Source organism: Haemaphysalis longicornis, unplaced genomic scaffold, assembly GCF_048455015.1.
Source record: "Haemaphysalis longicornis isolate Haplotype H1 unplaced genomic scaffold, Haemaphysalis longicornis Haplotype H1 scaffold_3, whole genome shotgun sequence".
Lineage (NCBI taxonomy): Eukaryota > Metazoa > Arthropoda > Arachnida > Ixodida > Ixodidae > Haemaphysalis > Haemaphysalis longicornis.
Window position 1 is genome coordinate 220,329,873 of NW_027526335.1, and position 10,792 is coordinate 220,340,664.

Consider the following 10,792-nt stretch of genomic DNA (forward strand, 5'->3'; position numbering starts at 1 on the left):
GAGCAGAAATATCAAAATGAAGCTTCTTTGGCTTTCCCCGCACATAGAGCAACGCCGAATTGTAGAAGCGCTGGAACCGTATGGCACGGTTCAGTCTATCACAAGAGAAATGTGGCGTAGTGATGGCATGGAGGCTTGGCAGATGACCAATAGAGACGTGTCATTCACGCTGAAGGATGGAATCTCAGTAAACTCGCTACCGCACCTACTGGACGTCTACGGTCAACAGTCTCTCATCTTGATTCCTGGGCGTCCGCCACTCTGCTTGCGCTGCAATAGGGTAGGCCACATAAGGAGGCAGTGCAAGACTCCGCGTTGCAAGAAATGCCACCGTTACGGCCACTTGTCATCAGCGTGTGTGCAAACCTACGCAGATAAGCTTCGTTCGGGTCGTGAAGCGGAAGATGACACTGTTTCATCTCACATCATGGATGCAAGTGAGGTCGTGGATTCTTCAGGGGAAGCTGTTGCGGAGCAGCGGCGAGAAGATAGGGCTCCTGCGGTGCCCACGGAGGATGCGTCCCGTTTGGTACCGCCTAAAGATCAAGGAGGGGGCGCTAACGTTGCGGTCTTGCCTGCAACATGGGCCGAGTCGCCACCTTACCTGGATCGACCACCGTCGACGGAGAATGAAGAAATGGAACTTGACATTGGTACCAAAAAGCGACCTGCGCCCCTTGATGAAGCTGAGGCTTCGGGTGGAAAACCAGAGGTCATGGAGACGAAGCAGGCGAAGAAGTTCCTTGCCAGGGATGCTTCGGATCCTGCTCCTGCTGCTTCGGCGGTGTTATCGACGGCTTTGGCGCCGGGTGCCACATCCTCCTCCTCTAGTTGCCGACCCTGCATCATCATCAGGGGCGGCTTTGGCTGCCTCCCCGACTGCGGAAAGTGCAACTACTGGTCGCCGTCCTGCTGCCCGGCCTTCAGATCCTGACGGAACTGTGGGTAGGCGAGGTAGAGACGCTACAGTACTGCTGTAGGTTGTCATGGTGGGAGCTCTTTCTTTTCAGTTTGTAACGTTAAATGTCCGTGGCTTACGTAACAAGAGGCGTCAAGGCCAGCTTCTTCACCTAATGCGGGGTTGGAAGCTTGATATATTGGCCATTCAAGAAACAAAAATTCAGTCGGATGAAGGGACTGCGGAAGCTGTAGCTCCTTTTCAATCAGAGTACGAAGTGTGCGTTAGCCACGCCAAAGGGTTATCTGCTGGGTGCATGCTCTTTCTGAACAAGCCCCTCCAATGCTGTGTGGAATTTGTATCCACTGATTCGGAGGGACGCCTTATCGTATGTGACCTAATGATCGCGGGGCAGTCATGGAGGTTTATTGTCGTTTATGCACCGTCGCAACCTCGCGAACGGGAAGAATATTTCCTGTCATTACAGAGTCACCTGCGTACTGACCGCCACTTAATGGTCTTAGGGGATTTTAACTGTGTGTGTAACCCGAGTGACAGGTCATGTGAGCACCAACGATCGGACTTAAGCGCTATAACATTGGAAAACATTGCTTGTGACTTTCACCTTTGTGACATAGGAGAAAATGTCCGACTGCAAAATCGTTTTACACATTTTCAGGGAGACTCTCACGCTAGATTAGACCGTATTTATGTTTCTTTAGATTCTCTACCGTGTGTCCATAGCTACTCTGTTCATCCGGTATTTTTTAGCGACCATTGCCTTGTATCTGCTGCGCATGGTAGCCAACAGTGTCGGAGTCGTCGCCTGAATTGGGAATTGTGGAAATTTAATAATTCTTTACTATCCCATCAGCCCTTTTTAAATCGTGTGCCAGAAATTATGCAAAATGCAAGAAATCGCTATGATCTGCCAATGCTCGCACGGTGGGAATTATTTAAGCAAGAAGTGAAAGTTACGGCAATTGAAGAGGCTACAGTAATGTCGTTTGAAAAGAAAAACAACATAAATCACCTAAATAAATTGTTGAGAGAACTTTATGAACTTGAAGGCCGATGTCCAGGTCAATATATGGATGACATTCGGAATGTCAAGGCGCAGCTACAGGCGTTTGATGTTGAGAAATACCGGGGAGCACTAGTGCGAGCGAGATCAGAGCGCTTTGCTGAAGTGCAACCGTGTCGCCGGTCACTAGATGATGAGCGCCGTCATGCTCTGTCTAAACAAATACTTGAAATTGAGTATAAAGAGAAAATTACTGATGACACTACTGTGATAATGATGGCCTTCGTCGATTACTATAGAACTGTATTCCAAAAAAGAGCAGTGAGCGAGGACTCCATTGACAAATTCATTAGTTTGCTGCCCAAATTAAACCAGGACGAGTGTGAATCCATTGACCAGGAGATTGGCATTCAAGAATTGGTGTCTAGCATTGAATCATTGTCGAAAGGCAAAACCCCGGGACCTGATGGTCTCACTGCAGAATTTTACCACACATTCTGTTCTCTGCTGGCTCCATTTTTACTTGAGGTTTACCGCGAGGCTTACAAGACTGGATTTCTTCCACCTACGCTGTACGAAGGCCACACTGTTCTAATCCCCAAAAGTAATGATCCTGACAAACTGCGTAAAGTAGAAGGATATCGTCCCATTTCCTTATGTAATGTAGATTATAAAGTCTTCGCTAAGATTTTGGCCAACCGTCTTCAAAATGTAATTGAGCTACTAGTTGGTGACCATCAGACATGTGGCATCCGTGGGCGATCTATTCAAACTAACATACACATAGCAAGGTCTATATTGGAGTGTGTTTCGGGTACGTCAGCCCAGGTAGCCTTAGTACAACTAGATTTGGCAAAGGCATTAGATCGCGTCATTCACCAATTTCTGTTTCGTACTCTACAGCATGTGAACGCAGGATCTTGGCTTACCGAAGGTATTCAAATATGTTATGCTAATGGCTCGACAAGAGTGATAGTCAACAATCGACTAACCCAACCAATCCATCTTCTTTCATCGGTTCGTCAAGGGTGCCCATTATCACCACTCCTGTTTTGCTTATATCTGGAACCATTGTGCACGCGCATAATAGAGGACATTAATGTTAGAGGGTTCACGCTATCGTCCTTCGAAGTGAAAATTTTAGCATATGCCGATGATGTCGCTTTATTTTGTACTGACAAGGCCAGTGTGGAGAATGCTCTTGCCATTACACAAGAATTTCGCGAGGTTTCAGGTGCGGCCCTGAATTTCGAGAAAAGCTGCGGATTTTGGTGAGGAGAATGGGGAACCACACCCGATTGTTTCGCCGGAATCAATTGGAATAGAGACCTAACTTATTTACGAGTACCCCTCTCGCAGTTTCGCAATACTGACTCGCATTGGTCGGAGCAGGCGGTGAAGCTACAGCGCCAAGTGAATGACTGGCGGGGACGGCAGCTGTCCATCTTTTCTCGTGCTCGGGCGTGTAACACGTTCCTTGTGACCCGACTTCTTTATGTCCTACAGGTGTTACATTGCTCACGACTCAGGATCCAGGCTTTTCACCGGATTTTTGCAACCTTCATTTGGTGTTCGCGTAGCGTGAGCCAATGCGTCGAGATAACCTTTTTCTTCCGGTTGTGCGAGGGGGACTTGGGCTTGTTCATCTGTTTCTTTGGCAGCTTCTTTCTCGTTTATTCTACTTTCGAGATGTTCAACATCCTTTTTTGAAAGATGTACTGCAAATACGTGTTGCACATTTTCTCCCAGATATTGTGGTGTCTTCGCTGTCTGTGGACGCAGCCCGAAGCCCGCGAGGTTTCCTCAAAGAAGTGGTTGACACAATTCGCTTCTTACAGGCTCGGTTTAGCCTTGAGTACATATTTACTGCTACGCGCGAGTCTATTTCTGATGCCCTGGTTTCTGGGCTTTTTCCCACACCTTTATATCGTGTTCTGTACCTACAGTGTCCGTACCAGGATGTCCTCAATAGAGTGTGTAAAATGTGTGTTCCGCCAGGTGTTAAAACATTTTTCTTTAAATTACACACTGGCACGCTCCCTGTTAAAACTTGGATGAAAGATCGGGGTCTGTTTATAGCTTGGTCGACAGACTGTCGGCTCTGTACTCGACCAGAGACAATTGATCACTGCTTTGTAGACTGTAGAGATGCTGTCTTTTTCTGGGACATTCTACAGCGAACGTTAAAAAAAAGACATGGATATTACGCCTTTCTCTATCCGATTTTTGACATTCGACTATCCTGGTGAGCCACCTTATGACATGTTCGTGTTGATTGGTTTGTACAGTCTGTGGCGATGCCGCTTATGTGATAGGCATGCTGAGCCACCAAGATCAACTAAGTCTTATTTCCGAGAAACTGTGGCATTTGTACATAGTGTGTATAGTTCGCTTGACCAACCACCTGACTGGTTCCCTCTTTTGAACGCTTGTGTGTGTTTGCCTGAATTTTGATGTATATTTGCTTCTCATAACATCAGGGTATTCTTTTGTTTGCTTGTATTCGTCGTACTGCAACGTCTGAACGTATTTTCCCATGTAATAAAGAAAAAAAAAAACCTCAGCATAGTGGCTGGTATCCTCGCCTGTCACGCGGGAGACCGGGGTTCGATTCCCCGATGGGGAGTGTTTTCTTTTACTTTTTCCTGTAAGTAATAGTAGAGTAGAGTTTGCCGATCTCTACGCTCCTTCCATTCATCTCTCCTCCTTGGTATAGTTACCAGTTACCCCACCTGTCACGCGGGAGACTGGGGTTCGATTCCCCGACGGGGAGTGTTTTGTTTTTCTTTTTCTGGTAAGTAATAGTAGAGTAGAATTTGGCGATCTCTACGCTCTTCCCATTCATCTCTCCTGGTTAGTATAGTGGCCAGTATCCCCGCCTGTCACGCGGGAGACCGAGGATCGATTCCCCGGCGGGGAGTGTTTTCTTTTTCTTTTTCTGGTAAATAATAGTAGAGTAGAGTTTGGCGATCTCTACGCTCTTCCCATTCATCTCTCCTCGTTAGTATAGTGGCCAGTATGTCTGCTTCCGGTTGCGCTAGCGTGCGGCCGCAGAATGTCGAGGTCTGCCCAAGGAGCGGCTTCAGCGGGCCTTTCGGCCCGCGGTAACAGGATTTTTGCCCAGGATTCCCAGGACTACCAAGTACTTTTGCCTATCATTACAAAGGTACTGTCGTACATAGGCGAAAAAGTTGACCCTCTCGTCTTTTGAAGTCGGTGCGTAAATGCACACAATTCGCCACTGGTGACAACCAAAGAAAAAGTCGCAAGCCACCAGTCTTCCTGTCACACACGACGTTACGGTTTGGACGATCAAATCCGGCACCTTTCGCACAAGAAGCACGCACCCCGCCGAAGTACCGACTGCATGGCTAACACACGCGTAGTACCTCGACGTGAAACGCCGCACCATGCTCTCAGTCTCTTCCTGCCCGTGAACTTTAGTTTCCTGAACTGCCAACACATCAACGTCACGCTCCGGTAGCAATCGGTGCACTTGGCTTTGTTTCCTTTTCCCCGACAAACCCCTGACGTTGAGTGTAGCTACGTTCAGTGTGGGTTCCTCAGACATTTTAAATCACATAGAGGACGAGAGCGAGGCGCTTACATTTCGCGTCTATCGCCCGGCTAGGCGCTCCCGCCCGCCACTGCGCTGTCCCCTGCGTTCCGCGGCTGGGGTGGCGTTTCCGATGGGCGCCACTCAGGAGGTATGTTATGCCGGGTCCTCGGCGTCGACCGCCGCGTCTGCGTTGCTTTCCCTGGTTGCTCTCCGATGTTGGCGTGTCCAGCTGCGTTGTCTTTTCCTTCTTCCGAATCGACGTGTGGGCGTTTGGCGGACCCCGTCGCAGTCTCAGTTCGGTTGCTTTCCATTGCTTCTGTTTGTCTTTCCAACGATGCTCCCGCCGCCTCGGCTTCAGAGCGATTTTCGACGCTTTTTTCGGAGGTCTCTGTCATGGTTACTGAGTCTGCTGGAGCGACGTCGTCATTTTCCCCTCCTGGCTGAGGCCTACTTCCTTTGGTGTGCTGGGGCTAGCTTCCACGGGATCGCTACCACCAGCTCCTTGAGCAGCTTCCTCGGCTTCCGTTACGTCCACAAGGTGCTCGGACGCTCCTTCGGTGCCCGCGGGCCCCGTCACCGACGCGTATGAAGGCACACACTGCGCCTCGACATGCCCAAAACGCCGGCACTTGGCACACCGAGGCACTTTACACTCACGCCGCACATGGCCTTGGCCGTTGCAGCGAAGACACTGTATGGGCCGGCCAGGTGCCACCACAAGAGCGAGGTCCCCAGCCACCCTTATCTGGTGCGGGAGCTCCTCCAACTTGATGCCCTTTTTCAGTTTCAACAGCACTGACCTAGTCGTGGACCCTTTGTCGGCGACGCCTTGGACGCGCCAGCGTTCCCTATTCACCTCAGTCACTTTGCCATACAGCGCGAACGCTGCTCGGATGTCTTCGTCGGCGACGCCGTGCAACAGCCAGTGCAGATTGTCGAATGCAGGCAATAAAGAAAAAAAAAACTCCTCGTTAGTATAGTGGCCAATATCCCCGCCTGTCACGCGAGAGACCGGGGTTCGATTCCCCGACGGGGAGTGTTTTCTTTTACTTTTTCCTGTAAGTAATAGTAGAGTAGAGTTTGCCGATCTCTACGCTCTTTCCATTCATCTCTTATGAAACAAGCAAATGTGGGGGAAGTGCTATACAATGGAGTGCATATGGCTTACCAGGGGTGTACCACGCAGTTAGTTATAAACAAAAAGGTCAGCAAATGCGTACCTGTGTTATCGTCAGTTAGGCAAGGTTGTCCGATGTCGCCACTCCTTTTTAGCATGTTTTTAGAGCCTTTTTGTTTAAAAATAATCCAAAGTAATGAAGTTATGGGATTTAGTTTGAACTCAAGTGAAGTGCGGTTGTTGACTTATGCGGACGACGTGGCAGTGTTTGTTACAGATAAAGAGAGCGTGCAAAAAGTGACAAAGATTACAAAAGATTTCTGCGCATAAACCTGTAGTGCTGTAAATTGGGAAAAATGTTCGGGTCTGTGGCACGGAGTATGGCCCACCAAACCAGAGTTTTTTGAAAACATCCAGTGGTTTCAGGTACCGAAAAGATATCTTGGCGCTCCGCTGGAGTGCTACCAAGACAGTAGCAAGCATTGGCAGGAAGAAGCAGTAAGATTGCGTGAAAAAGCAACGAGGTGGGGAGGCCGCAACCTATCGATGTTCGCTCGTGCCACTGTCTGCAACATGTTCTTCCTGCAAAGCTATGGTATGTGATGGAAGTAATACACTGTTCGCGAGTAAATGTGCAGAAAATGCACCGTATTTTTGCTGTATTCATCTGGGGTTCCCAGTGGGAAAGAACCAGCCGTACGAATCTCTTTCGTAAAGTTCGAACGGGAGGGGTGCGCTTATCACACCTGTTTTTGCGACAACTTGTCAGCTGATTTATGTTTCTTCGCGATGCGAGTGATGCCTTTCTGCGCACATTTCTACAAAGTGTCGTGGTGGGTTCACTCCCGCAGTTTGTTGTTTCCAGTGTTGATGAACGTTACACATTGAAAGGTTACCTGAAGGAAACCGTTGAATCTTTAAGATTCCTCTGTGTAAGGTTTTCCCTTGAATACCTTTCAAGTGTTTCAAGAAAACGTCTGTCAGAAGATCTTACAGATGTTCTTTTTCCAGTACCGCTGTACAGAACTATGTACCGCATTGGGCCAGGGCAAGATGTACTGTGTCGCATCATAAAGATGGCAGTCCCAGCATGTATGAAAACATTCTTTTTTAAGCTTCATTCGGGAACTCTTCTAGTCAAAACATGGATGGCTGAAAAAGGGTTGTTTGTGCCATGGACAACAGTTTGTCTTTTGTGTAAAAAACCCGAAACATTAGACCACGTTTTCCTAGACTGCTGGGATGCCGTCTTTTTTTGGGACGTTCTTCAGCGTACCCTGAAAAAAGACTTGCCTGTGACACCACATGGAATCTGTTTCATTCCCGTAGACAAACATGACAGTGTGCCCTATGACCTGATAAAGCTTTTGGGCCTACACGCCATCTGTCTGAGTCGTATGGCGGTGCGCCACTCTGATGCTGACGCGAAGACCGTCAGCAAGTACTTTGCTCAGAATGTCAGTATGCTGAAGGAAGTAATTAATATGCAGTGCCCGGAGCTTACGTCGCTACCCATTTTGGAGGAATTGTCTTCTTTCGATGTTTATAATAGTTTTCGCAAACCGAAGTTCGGTGAGCGGGTTTTAAACCGACACTGATGCGTTTTAGAATAGCATTGTAGACATTGTAGGGACTGTTTGTTCAATGTGCAATAATAATAATGAAAAATCCTCGTTGGTATAGTGGCCAGTTACCCCGCCTGTCACGCGGGAGACTGGGGTTCGATTCCCCGACGGGGAGTGTTTTCTTTTTCTTTTTCTGGTAAGTAATAGTAGAGTAGAGTTTGGCCATCTCTACGCTCTTGCCATCCATCTCTCCTCGTTAGTATAGTGGCCAGTAACCCAGCCTGTCACGCGGGAGATCGGGGTTCGATTCCGCGACGGGGAGTGTTTTCTCTTTATTTTTCTGGTAAGTAATAGTAGAGTAGAGTTTGGTGACCTCTACGCTCTTTCTATCCGTCTCTCCTCGTTAGTATAGTGGCCAGTATCCCCACCTGTCATGCGCGGGAGATCGGGGTTCGATTCCCCGACGGGGAGTGTTTTACTTCACTTTTTCCTGTAAGTAATAGTAGAGTAGAGTTTGGTGATCTCTATGCTCTTTCCATTCATCTCTCCTCGTTAGTATAGCGGCCAGTTACCCCGCCTGTCAGGTCCCTATACCGTGTGGGGCCGGGACAAGATGTTCTTCGGCGTGTTAAAAGAATGCCAGCTCCTGGCTATGTTAAATCGTTTTTCTTTAAATTGCATGTCGGTGTACTACCTGTAAAAACCTGGATGATTGAGAAAGGTTTATTTGTGCCTTGGGGCCCTGATTGCTTCCCATGCAAAAAACCAGAGACCATCGAACACGTGTTCATAGATTGTTGGGACGGGGTCTTCCTATGGGACGTATTACAGCGTACCTTAAAGAAAGATTTTCCTGTGGATAGTCATGGAATTCGGTTTTTAGCCATAGAAAATGAAGGTGAAGATCCATACGACTTCATAATGTTACTGGCCCTACACGGTATATGGAAGGCTCGCATGGCCTGTCGGTACAATGATGTCGATGCGAGGCCAGGGAGGGAATATTTTTGTGAAAATGTCCGCTACATAGTAGAGGTGTTGAAAACCGAGCCTAGTCCACCCGAGTGGTTGACTGTGCTGGAGAGTGTGGCGAGACTACCGCCTTTTTAAACCTTACACACTAGCAAAGTATGTGCTAGTGTTTTTTCACGTGGTGTAATTTTGTCGACGATTTGCATGTATGTATTGACCCAAACCAGGCAATAAAAAAAAAAAAACGTGGGAGACTGGGGTTCGATTCCCCGACGGGGAGTGTTTTCTTTTTCTTTTAAGTGCAATGCACTTCTTAAGCAACCCTGAACCTGCGTCCACCGGCGATGTCTGCGCACGTGGAGATGGGCGCGCGCAGCCTGGCCGCTGACATAGCACATACCCACGTGGGGCATTGGCCAGGAATCTTCTCGTCTTCCTTGGCAACGGGGGAGATGGGCGCGCGCTGCCTGGCCGCTGACATGGCACATACCCACGTGGGGGATTGGCCAAGAATCGGGCGTGAGGAGGGCTAATGCACCTGCTTAAAGGAGTACTGACACGAAATTTCAAAGCTGAGATCCGCTCTAGCAATCAAGTACAACGACAACACAAATAGGTGTCTGTGAATAAATGCATCTTTCTTTCTGTGTAGTTGTGTGTGTGTGAGATCTCTCTTTCGCGAACATTACCGAACCGCGCAAATTCAACTCGTGCATTCGCACTTTCACATTCTTCCCCTCGGGAAAATGCGGGGAATTTTTTTCAGGTACGTAATACTAGAGTAGAGTTTGGCGATCTCTACGCTCTGCCCAATCATCTTTCCTCGTTAGTATAGTGGCGAGTATCCCCGCCTGTCACGCGGGAGACCGGGGTTCGATTCCCCGACGGGGAGTGTTTTCTTATACTTTTTCAGGTAAGTAATAGTAGAGTAGAGTTTGGCGACCTCTACGCTCTTCCCATTCATCTCTCCTCGTTGGTATAGTGGCCAGTGTCCCCTCCTGTCTCGCGGGAGACCGGGGTTCGGTTCCCCGACGGGGAGTGCTTTCTTTTTCTTCCTCTGTTAAGTAACAGTAGAGTAGAGTTGGGCGATCTCTACGCTCTTCCCATTCATCTCTCCTCGTTGGTATGGTGGCCAGTATTAGCGCCTGTCACGCGGTAGACCGGGGTTCGGTCCGACAGGGAGTGTTTTCTTTTTCTTTTTCTGGTAAGTAATAGTAGAGTAGAGTTTGGCGACCTCTACGCTCTTCCTATTCATCTCTCCTCGTTAGTATAGTGGCCAGTATCCCCGCCGGTCACTCGGGAGACCGGGGTTCGATTCCCTGACGGGGAGTGTTTTATTTCACTTTTCCCTCTAAGTAATAGTAGAGTAGAGTTTGGCGATCTCTACGCTCTTTCCATTCATCTGTCCTCGTTAGTATAGTGGCCAGTTACCCCGCCTGTCACGCGGGAGACTCTGGATCGATTCCCCGACGGGGAGTGCTTTCTTTTTCTTCCTCTGTTAAGTAACAGTAGAGTAGAGTTGGGCGATCTCTACGCTCTTCCCATTCATCTCTCCTCGTTGGTATGGTGGCCAGTATTAGCGCCTGTCACGCGGTAGACCGGGGTTCGGTCCGACAGGGAGTGTTTTCTTTTTCTTTTTCTGGTAAGTACTAGTAGA

The 10,792-nt window shown here is 48.5% G+C and overlaps 1 non-coding gene across 1 annotated transcript; it reads left to right on the forward strand.

Moving 5' to 3' along the window:
• The first annotated feature begins 9,955 nt into the window (after nucleotides 1-9,955).
• On the forward strand, nucleotides 9,956-10,027 carry Trnad-guc (transfer RNA aspartic acid (anticodon GUC)). Its single transcript has one exon. It is a non-coding gene; the product is annotated as a tRNA-Asp (tRNA).
• Nucleotides 10,028-10,792: the final 765 nt, after the last annotated feature.